This window comes from Caloenas nicobarica, chromosome 1 (assembly GCF_036013445.1).
Source record: "Caloenas nicobarica isolate bCalNic1 chromosome 1, bCalNic1.hap1, whole genome shotgun sequence".
NCBI classification, from domain to species: domain Eukaryota; kingdom Metazoa; phylum Chordata; class Aves; order Columbiformes; family Columbidae; genus Caloenas; species Caloenas nicobarica.
In genome coordinates, this window is record NC_088245.1 from 28,419,706 (window position 1) to 28,432,099 (window position 12,394).

At 37.1% G+C, this 12,394-nt stretch overlaps 1 protein-coding gene across 3 annotated transcripts in view; it reads right to left on the reverse strand.

Moving 5' to 3' along the window:
- The window catches only part of MDFIC (MyoD family inhibitor domain containing), a 50,621-nt gene that overhangs the window by 16,008 nt on the left and 22,219 nt on the right, over positions 1–12,394 (reverse strand). The gene's annotated exons all lie outside the window — the stretch shown is intronic.

Below are 12,394 nucleotides of genomic sequence, written 5' to 3' on the forward strand. Positions count from 1 at the left end.
TATCATGCTTGGACATAAAGAGGTTTTCAGACAACCCAGTATTCATCTGGTTCTAACCTAATGTCAAGGAAAAAGCCCAGATTCCCCTGAGCACTCAACTGAAGAGAGATTATACAGTGCCAGCAGTAAAGTGCTGTATTGCATTCTCTTTTCAGATGATTCACATCCATTTTCAGATTATTTCAAAGTATAGCTTTGTATGTAGATTACACTGTGTCCAAGATAACAATATGTATATGTATTTATAGTTAGCTTCCTCTAAAAGAAATATTTCCACTGACCACTTCGGGTACAAGTGGCCGAACTTTCAGACAAATACTACTGGGACACACCAACCAACGTGGTGTGTAAAAGGCCTCTCAGTTCTGAATTTGCCTGCCAAACCCTCAGTGCTCCCTTTTATCAAGGACACTGACACCATTCTCAGATTGCTTCCTCCAACAATCATAAACTTGTCCAGATTAAACTTCAGATAAACTTTAAGTCCTGGTCACATGTTCACAGGCAAAAAGAGACATTTTGCATAACAGTTTAAATATGAACTGGCTCATCTTTTTCTTGCCATTTGATGTTTTTAGTCACAGCAACCAAGATTTTAAGAAGATACTCTAGACTGCCCACATCTATCTAGGTCAGATTAACCCTGACTGAACCTACTTTACAAAAGTGATAATTTTCTGTTGCAGGACAGAAAGGGAGGGCTGGGGGAAACATTTATGCTTTAGCCTCCCCAAAGATGTTGCAGGGAAGACAAAGATCACTCCTTTCCATTACCAGCAGTAACTGCTCAAGAACATCCTAGCCAACAGAGCAGGAGCACAACATGGTCTGACGCCTGAACAACAAACTGTTGCCCAAAAAGTTTTTCATTTGCAATACTGAAACTGCTTCTCCTTTAAATTTTGCATTAGTGTTTGCAAAACCTATGCATACTGCATAAGCAAGGCACTTTCTTCAATCTGCAATTCAATTTGTAGTATGTATTCTGTTAACAATTCCAGAATTCCATAAAGGCCTCAAAACAAATTTTAGGGAGTTTTCTCCTATAATAATAGGATTCTTTAAAAGTGTATGACCAGGATCCCTTTGTGTAGGTCATCTTTCCAAACATGTGCAAAACTAATTTTGTTAAAAATCGAAAGGTATGCCTTCCATTTTAAAATTGTCAATGTAGACCTAAACACAATCAAAAAAATAAAGCCTTTGGCAACACCAGGAATTAAAATTTTACCCTCTAAAATTTAGTGTTCATACCCATAGCTCCCCGTGGCTTTATTCGCATTATCCCACTCAAATGTAAATTGTACTATTAAGGAACATTGTTTTTGACGTTCCATGTAATGATGTTTCCTCACATTGAGCTGCATATGTTTCCCAACTGTGGAGTGGTGCACTTGCACCAATAACCTAGAATTACTGTGGAGGAGTTAACCTTCCTCAATAAATAAAAGCAGTAGACTATACTAAAAATTCTGTATGTCTGGACACACAAGTTTCTAAAACTGACAGTTATGACCTTTTCCAAGACAGCTAAATTGGTGGTGGCAGCTTACAATTGTTTGTATATTTTTGGTGCTTTGCTATAACACAATAACTCGACAAATTATCCAAAATTCAATCTTCAAAACCAGATGTGTTTCTGTCAAACTGTGGGTGAATGGGAAGTCTTGGGGAATCTAAACAGTTATATGTTTTTGCTTTTATTATTAATTTTACTAAGAGTTTGGGGAGTTTTTTGGTGCTTTTTCTTTTTAATTTTTTTACTAAATAATCCGTTTCCCAAAGTATGCTTACTTCAGTCTGTTGGCATTAACATACAACTTTTTAGCTGACTGGCTTTACAGTATTCACATGTGATACGCAGGTCAAATCAAAATGGAATAAAACCCCAAATGGATTAGTTATCTCAATTTAAATTTATTTTAACTTTATTGATAATTTTGCACTAGGGAGACTTGAATCTTATGGTTAAAACACACTTGAAACCAATTAGGAACCATATGACCGCATTCTAGCATAAAGAACAAAAGCAATTGACAGTTCCAAGATTAAGCCACAACCACTCAGTTTAAACCAGAAATATTTTTATCTTATTTTTTAAAGGTTGTGTATATCTAAAAAAAAAAATAATAAAAAAGGTGTAATATGGGGAACGACACAATGCTTCTTAAAACACAGTGATATCCAGGGACTCTCACTCTCTCTTTAATGATCCACTGCTCTCATTCAGCTGTCTTTCTTTTTTCAAATCTTTACATATGTGACAGCTCTCAAAAGTAGACCATAGACCATCTGGCATTTTCAGAGGTGTAACTTGTGCAAATTCAGCTCTACTGGGAACACAATGCTATCTTCTGCCTGCGTTATAAAAGATACAATAGAATGTAGAACTTATGAGTTGTTTTGAATTATTCATTTTTTGCCTGTATATTCAAGAAATTTTACAAACTCTGCATTTTGTACTACATAATCACATGCGTTAAAGGTACAAAGAAACTTTTTGACACCTCTTTTCTACAGAAAGATGGCATTTTGTTTGATATGTGAACATTCAGCGCCTGTTATATCATTCTAAACAGGCCGTGTGCTGCTACAAAAGATCCCATTTTACACTCTATGTATGAGCAAAAATTTTATTCTTGATATTCAGTAACTAATGCAATACACATCAAAATTTCAAATATGAGTTGGATGAACATTCAGCATCTTCAAATCAGGATGGCACTGGTCACTTACTATATGTTAAAGATTTTTAAAAAATCATTCCTCGCACAACATAGAAATAATGTCATTTCAAACATCCACAATGAATAGTTTCAAATGTCCTAAGAAAGACTGTGCTTTTCAGGTTAATATGTTTTTAATCTTTAGCAAAACCAGTAGATTTAAGTCAATATTTTATACAGTGCTAACACTAGTGAATTTTCAATAAGAATGATAAATATTGGATTAATGATTCAATAGACTGAATCTTTTTGATAGAAAACTAGCAGATAATGTAGCTAGTAATAACTATACATGAATCTGCTGCCTGTGGAAAAGCAATAAAAAGGCAATATATTGCTATAGCATATAATCTATTAGCGTGTTTCACTGCTTCCTTGTCATTGGTTTCCCTGCAAAGTGGGCCTTAATACAATAACTTCTGCTGTTATTTAACTGACTTTTGTAATAATTTAATTGTGAGGTTACTATCTGCTGAATAAATATTCAAGTACTAAACATTTACTATGGTTTTGATGGTTTTGAAGTAACTATGCACATTCTCATTCAGACTGTAAAATCCTTAGCACAGTTTAAATGAATATGCATATATATATATGCACACTGACAATATATTGTTTACACCTTGCAAAATAACAGCGATTCTTATGAGAAAAATCCTGATGCGTGCATTTAATAGAAAAATATATGTAAACACAGGGAAACCCTCAGCCGAAAGAGGACAGTCTAAGCTATCATTAGGGATTTTAGACAAAACGCAAAAACAAACATACACAAAATACAGACTCCTCGGAGTCCAAGTGAATCAAAAGAAAACATCAGGAGGGAGAGAAGAATTGAGACAGCTAATTAGTAGCCTAATCACATCAAAAGCAATTCCAAGGCAGCTGATACACGTGCCCTTGGTGTTTCCTAGGCAGGTCCATGCCATCAATGGAAAAAACACATTCCAGTTTACAGCCTGGGTCATCTGACTGCATACCCAGAGAGGTAAGAATGCTGGTTTTCTTCATTTGTGACACAATAGTTTATGACATCAGATCAGGCCATAGAAGCAATATTTTTGCAGGTGGACTAGGGCGGAATAAAAATGCATGACTTCTGGGTGTAAAAAATATAACCTTTGGTATTTTCAAATACTGAGAAAATGCGAACTATCATTTCAGTTCAAAATATCCTAGATACTTGTCTGCCTCCCAAGACAGTTGCAACCACAATAGGAGAATGAGCTTCTTTTAGGAAATACAGAGGTCTTGCTTGGGTCGATGAATGTTGAAAGCCAAGATCTACATGCTAATTTGAGCTTGGGAAATTGATCTCAGTGGTAGCTGCTCCTACTTGCTCTGCATGGACCACACAGAAGAGATCACGTGCAAGGGAGGTAAGAATCAGGCCTCCAGTTTATGTCGGTATTTCTTCATAACACCAACCTAAGCTTGAGGGGAGAAATAAAGCATATGACAAGTAGTCATGGATTGCACAGTAAAACCAGGAGCTGCCTGGATTCCAGAGTAAAATTAAGGTGATTCCAAATTGCTCCTGGAAAAGACATAAATTCCTGATATATAAAAGGAAACATTTCAAACTGACTGGCAAAAAATCTTACGTTTTCAAAAATATTACAAATTGTATGCATTCATAGGCTCAATAAGCATAATGTTTCAGTGAAACTGGGAGAACTCAAATATCTCAATCTCTCTGCCTCCCCACTTTTCTAACTAAAATCCTGACTAGTCTCTACATGGATCTTCAAACTACTTCAATAGTTTTCTCTGCCTCGCTACCCAGAATATTAACATTCAGATTACAAGACGTACCTCTGAGTCAACCTGTGAAGTGGCTTTTGTCAGCAATTATTTTTGAATATTTTCTAGGACATAAATAGCATATACTGCAGCTTCCATATCACAGAAGGCATACATTAACTAAATAACAAGGTACCATCAAGGTACAATCTATCTTTTAAAATCAATTTTTTACACTGAATTTTTTATACCATGCTGACTTTACAGGGAAAACAAAGTACCAACTAACAGCATCAACCACTTTTTTAGAATGGCTTCTTGTAAGACATGAGGACATCTTCAAAATGAACACACTATATTATTATGAAACAGGATGTCCTTTGTAATGAAAATACTGTCGTAAAATTGCTGGTACGAGTTTTACAGGAATCACACTGAGAACGCTTTGTTAAAATATGTCTGAGAATACATCCAGGGAACACCAGGTATAACAGAAATGAGGCTGGCAGGGGACAAAGGGAAAAGACATTTTATCCCTTCAGCTCTCAGTCGGTGAAGGGCTGAGCAGAATGGCAAACACGTGTGTGCATGTGTGTTTATGGGCCGAGAAGGTGACACAAGTGCATGAGAAGACGCCAAGAGTACTCTTAAATCTGTGCAAAGACACCTGCGGTGCCTTCCTTTGGAAGCACTGCAGGACCTTACACACTGTTTGAAGGGTTGCAGGAATTGTATAAAGATGCCTTTGACATACTCAGAAAGCAGCAGTTACCACAGGGAGGCATGAAAAGGGCTGGTAGCCAGAGGTTTACAAAGTTGATAGGCTTTCCCACTGAAAATGTGGACTGAATTTATCTGTTTACAAATCCTCTTTCCTGACATGTTTTTTTCCAAAATGAAAAAATGCCTGCTGATTTTTCTAATGACAGCAACAGCAAATTGCTGAACTGAGTAAATCCTCAACATTTTAAATTACTTCTCTTCTAATAATTATCTCAAAATCCAAATATCCTTTCGTCTTCTAATGATCATTAAATTGTCAGTAAATTCTCCTTCATCATACACAAATCTTGTAGTCATTAGTAATGTCTTTTGTGAGACTGAAAATATTGGTATCTGTGATAAACGTTGAAGACGATTTGAAAATTCTTGCTAGATCACAATATATTTAGAAATAAAGATGATTCACATAATGCAAGGATTGTTAAGCCACATCTACCTGAAGTGACATACAGTTCCCTCTGTAGCATATGGTTTTTCATTTCTTGAGAACAAGCAGCAGTAGCTTGCCACAAAAAATCCAAGAGAAGAGCCATACACAAAACAAGACACCGTAAGTAACAGACACTCATACACCTGGGGAATAAATTTCTGTATAAAGCTGTGTTAAAAAGTGGGAAATTTTACTCCAAGCTTTCCACTTGCAACATTTATCTATCCTTTTTTCTCCTTGTGTATTCTGCGCAGGGGTGTCAAACTCATTTTCACCAGGGGCCACAACAGCCTCTGTGCTAGAGGACTGGAAGAGAACTGCAGTCTATTTTATCTTGTTTCATAGCATTACAACTACTTAGAGCAGTGGCAATCATTGCACAGACATGTGCCATGACAGATTAACTTATGGTCACCATTCCAACATTTCATGGTGTTACTATTACTTCTGAAGGTGATTTTTTTTTAATTGAAGGCAAAATGCCTAGTTATTTCTTCCTATGTTTTCTACATAGGTAACTTGTTAAGAGGCATAACGTTCTATTTTTGTTGCTGTTGTTATTGTTAAATCTTTCTTTATAATGCACCATGGCTAGTAGGATTTGGATATAAGAACAAAATAATATGAAAATTTAAAAACAGATCATTAGGCTCTTTGTTAATTTCTAAAGTGCTGAAAGTGATCTATTGCTGAATAATCAGTGAAAACAATCAGTGATTTAGTAAATGTGAACACAGCCCCCAAAACAATGAAGGATATAAAGGGATGCCAACCCAATACAATCCCACCTCACCAAGGAACAGAATGCTTTGGTTCCGAAGCTTTAATTTTAAAAGAGAGGTTAATTAATCACTAGACTCAGAAAAGTAACTCAAGCTGTTGGCATGACAATTACAGCAGTTATGCAATTAGTGCCTATGACAACATATGGTTATACCGCTGCTTAAAGACACACTGATGTCCCATGGAACTTGAGACATTAAGACAAATGTTTGGAACAGTTTTGATGTGCCTCACCACTACGTTACCTGTTCCCAAATCAAATAATAAACATCAAAGAGAAACTACAAACAACAGGATATCGCTTGCTGGGTATTGCCTCATAAGCGGCACAGCAGGATGAGCCAGGCAGGAGAGATAACCTCAAATGTCATTAACAGCCATAACCCGCGCAAGTGCACAAACAGGTCCTCTTGGTTCCAGCATCTCCTGCTCCCTTCCTCAAAACCTCAGCAACTGCTGACAAACTGGACACCATTTCACTGCAGGAAAGAATGTGGGATTGGTGAGGCAAACAGCAGTCCCAGCCATTCAGCTCTGAGTGAGAAAATATTCAAAGATTTGGTTTATTCTCCACTGGCCAAATATACTGAGTTTTCAGATTACGAGATTACAGTGCTCAGTTCAACTCATACAAATATACATAAAACATGGCTGTACTTGGTTTTAAAAAGAACATGAAGGCAAACACTTGGAATGAGGAATTCCCTTAATGTTGACTGTTCCCTTAATTTCTAGTCCACCGCTCACAGAGGTGAGAGAATTTCAGAAGACTTCAAAAAGTGCTCTACCTCACATGTGAATCTGAATGCCTGCTCTCAGTGCTTTGTCTTTTGTCATCTCCATAATTCTAAGTAACACCCAATGCTACTATTAACAAAACTAACAAGATGCAGAAATAAAAAGTAGGAGTAAAATTAGAATGGCAGCAGCAGAGAGAGGGTAATGTAAAAAGATAGCAGGAAACCACCAAATATCAGTACAAAAATAGTAATACATACATTGATAACTGAGTTTCTCATTTCTTTGCTGCACTTATTTTCTCTCTGCTATTGTTTCTCGCAATGTAGAGCTGATGCTAAGTTTGGTAAGTACCAGAAAACCAAAGAAAGAAAGAGAGAAAGCACAGCTGCAAAGAAAATGGAACAGGAGAAACAAATGGACAGTAACCACAAGGAACAGGCTAAAACTTGGGATTTTACATTATTAAAACAACAGTAGGGCAAAAACATCAAAAGAAAAAAGAGCAGATAGCAACAACCCAGAAGAAGACGGCACTGGAGGCGAAGGAGACAGAAAGGGAAAAAATACATAGTGAGCTCTGCCACTTCAGTCTGTGAGGGCAGAAAAGAGTAGAGAAGAAGAAACAGAAACATTCACAAGTAAAATCCCACTAGAGCTGAAGTATTTGCTACAAATTTTACGAGTAAGAAAAGAATTAAATGATAAATCTCTAGTTGATAAGCAATGAAATTAAACAAAGATAAACACATCGTCCTTATACAGTGATCTGGCACTGAAGCAACTGTTCCCTTTCTGCTCGAGGTCACGGAGGCTCCTGGAGCCCAGGCCAAAAATCAGCCACATTCAGCAATAGCAGCATGATGGAGAACAGAAATTCTGTGTCAGAAAGCAGGGTGAGGACTTGAGGTCCACAACAACAACTCTTCGTGACCCAGCCTGTTGTTACTGCAGACTGAATAGTTAATAGAGTGATTGTTAGTAGGAGAAAAAAGATGTGCAACGAGAGTCCATTTGTTTCCCAGTCCTGAAAAATCAAAGTGTGAGGGGAAAGAGAAGCAACCCGTATCTGTGGGGACAACACTAAACAACAGTGAGAAGGGTTAGTCTCTGTTATGTGTCCTTCAGCCACAGGAATTCTCTCATGGCAAGCAGGGCTGACACAGCCATGGGCTGGATGAGTGGGGCTTCCCCATCACAAGGCACTCAGGGACCCCAGGTCACCAAAGGACTTTGAGTCAAACACAGACAGTCCAGGCAGTGCTGCCATAACAAAGGTGGCTCTTGGGATGCTTTATACCACTAACATACCACCTTGGCATCAAGATGACCCAGAAATGAGAGCTCTTTTTCCTTTTTTGAACTGTTTTGGTGTGCCTTGAAGAGGTATGGCACAGTCTCACCAAAAATGTTTTTTCTGCAAGCTGTACAAATCAGATCCTTCAGAATACACCTTGAAAACTCCTCTTTTCAGAGTTCTTGAAAAACCTAAATTCTTTTCTTTCCTTCCCCAGATTCAAAAATGCAAGCAATCATGGACTAAAGGCTGCATCTCTGCATCAGAGCTAACCGCCTGTTCCCTTCCTCACCCCATAGGCAGTTTAACTGGGTTTTACATTAAAACAGTAGTTTCATATGCTGAAGCGAAAGGCAATGCTATATGTCAGAGTGTAAAAATTCATCAACTAAGGGATTTGTGTTTTCAATTCAAAACTGAATGTGTTTAACATGAATCATTGTCACCAATACTTAGCACAAAGGAAAATGTTTTTTACTTACTTCTTATTTACTGTATTCTACTAAAATGATCTAGGAAGTCCTCCTTCTGACACAGCTGGACAAACCCACCCATCCTGGCCAAGCTTTCACACATGACCTCCATTATATGAATTCAATACAGTAAAAAAAAAAAAAATGCTAAATGAGTTTTTGCCTGCTGCTCATGCACACATCCCTTAGAGCAGAGCAAAAGTCAGATTGCTGACCGTGCCTGGTGAAGACCGAACTTCCTGTAAGAACGATGCACTTAGTTTCCTGAGAGGAAGCAAAGCACAAGCTGCTCAAACAATTCAGAAGAAAGCTCTGATATCTGAGCCACACAGTTACAAATCCGCCCTGCTAGAAAAATACAGTGTCAAATCAGTAACTAACAGCTACAAGCACAAAAATTCAGAGAAACAAATGCATCAGATTACCTGAAGAAATAGGTAAATTGTCTTAACAGGATGAAATTACCTGTAAAACCTTTTTCTTTCGTCCCATAACTGAGCTAAAATTCTGATTCTCCACTCCATTCATTAAAGAAGATATAAATCTATGAAATTATTGTGCCCAAACGATTTCCATATAGAAGAGGCCAGTAGCACCTTTAGGTTCTTATACTGCAGAACTGACTGAATAGCAGCAGAATACTGTTTTTTATCTCTAACATACAGAAAGGAAGAATTCTTATTTCAGCTTGTTTAAAAGCATTCAACATTACATATGGAATCATTTTCATTCTCTATTAAAATAAAAAAAATATTTCTTTCAACTTATAAAACTACATAATTTGGCCCATTGAAGTTTATTTATTTCACCTTTTGTTTAAAAATACTTCTAAGTAGCATTTAAATTTGGACAAGGCACATGCTTTGAATAAGCACTTTTTGCAAAAAGGATCTTTTTTTTTCTGAAAACATTCTGTTTTATCTTGTTTAGAAGACATACTTCCTTCACCTGCAGAGAAAAAGAAAATCCTTCTGTAGACTACGTACAATTACTTTTTTTCTTCCCAGTGGAGTGCAGATGATGCAGCAGTGAAATCTGTACTATAACAGTTATTCACAATACTGAAAGATGTCCATTTTTAGATTTAAAAACATTTTTTTACAAGGTTTTGCAAATAAGCTGGAGGATTTCACGGAAAAGAAAAAACATTTTAAGTGAAAGCATCAGAATTTACAGTTACATTATTTCTTTTTTGTCCTTTTACAATTCAAGACCTTTAAAAAGTCACAGCTGAAGCAGCAATGTCCTCTTATCCAAAAATATCCAAAGTTAAGCGGCAACCCTTGTCTCCTAGCAAAGACGGCGACTACATCATGTGCAAACAACCTTTCCTTCACCGTTCACACAAGCCTTCAGCCCCACAAAAGCCTTGATGTCATCCTCAGCAACAGCAGCTTGCCCAGGCTGGTGATGGGTGAGCCAAACCTCTGCCTCCATCTCTTTGTGCTGTGCAGCTGTTTTGTGCTTGGGAAACATCTCAGTCTCACTTCTTGCACTTCTTGGCTCCACACAGAAAAGCTCTTAGGAAACCATTCAAGCAACTGCCAAAAGGACAGAACTGCATTGGTTTTGATACATCCTTATCCACTCTACTAAATATTCGTGCCATCTGCCATTTCATTTGCACTGCTGCCATAGCTCTGCCACTTGGAGTTAATTCCAGCACCCTTTTCTTTACTGTTCCTTCAGCATAACCAGCTACACTTTATTGTGCCATATCATTTTCTTAGGCTGGGAACAATGGGAACACCTCTCCACCACCTATATTTAATTAGTGTTACACTCATTTAGACAAAATTCTTTGTTTCTGTGCAGTGTAGTACTGCCAAGCCAAATTACTCAAAAATCAACAATATTTTATTTTTAAATATATCCTTTTTATAAGTATTCTCAATTTTAAGACTAACTTTCCGCTTCTGTCAGTAGCTACAGACTAAGACCAGGTTAATTTTTTGTTTATTTTATGAAAACAGGCCTTTATACTGAAGCACTTTAAAAACATTTCCAGCCAGCCTCTAAGCACAACCTTCCTGTCCTTGGTTACATGTATGTAATTGTAACAGAGAAGTGGGAAAACAGGAAAAAGGATTGCTCAAACAAACAACCAACAAAAAGAGGGTAAGTGGGACTGGAGAAAACTGTGCAAACAGAAAAGAGAAAACTGGCTTAGAGACAGTAACTATAACAGGGATGGATCAGTTTTTTATCTCTCTTTTTACTTTATAAAATAAATATAGGAAAGAGGTCACAGCATAATGTATTAAGAGAACAAACCTTCAGCCCTCTTCCAAGACTGACTCCACCACGATAGCCACCACTTCCCTTTGTACCATATCCTTTACTGTCTTCCTAAATTAGGATAATTTCTAAAAGAATTTTTTTAATGATCAAAACTTTCAAATGCCATTCCATTACAGTCACTGTGAAACAGATTTCTAACTCTGAGTTTACATTCTGAGAGCAAAGTGGCTTATTCTACGAGAACCTTCCCCATGCTAATCAAACAAGTCTTCTCTCATTTTCCATAAGGACTTGTTCCACAAATATCCAACAAAATATTGATAATGACACCTACACTTCTTTCCCTATTCCAGCTTTCCCAGTAGAATCCCTCATGTGGATGCAGAAGTGATAATGAAAGAAAGCTTTTGCCAGATTATTTCTGCTCAAGAAGGCCACAGAGCCCTATCAGTATTGTTCAGTAATCTCTTGCATTTCTGAATTGTACAGAACTAAAAGATGTTCACTCTGTTTTGACACTGCTTTTATGGCCAGTTTTGGTCAGCATAATAATCTTCCATTGCTTTCTTGCTAAAATATGAGTTTTACTTCAACTTGCAACTTACAGAATACAGTTAGAATATGCATCTGTCCTAATAGAGGAAGGACACGGGAAAAGGTATGTGCCCTCTAACTTGCTAAGAGGTTTTATTTTTGAAGAAAGATGTATTTCAGACCCATACTTGAAGACAGGCTTGCTCCTGCTCTGCTGAAGAATGGGCAAATATCTTATGCTGTCTCTCAGGGGCAAAAACTTGCCCTGCAGGTCAAATCTGACTCATAGGCCACATATTTTATAAGCTTGCCTAACAGTTTGCTCTACTTGACTTGTCTCAAAAGCAAACTTCATAACATTTTATGCAAACATTATACAACCTTAAGTCTGAGCTGTAAATCAATAAAACTCACTTAAGCCTGAGGAACCTCTGTAACAGGAAACAGTCTCTTAGTTGAAATTCTTAGCATTGAAATTAACATTAGCATTGCTAAATCTTATCATTTTCTCTAAGCAAGTGTCATAATATTTCTATCTCCAGATTAAAGTGAAAACATGATAATTGAGATACTGCATAGAATTTGAGGGAAGCAGGTTTGAAAGTAAAATTTAAGTGTCTGATTTTCAGGGGTCCAGACGTAAAAC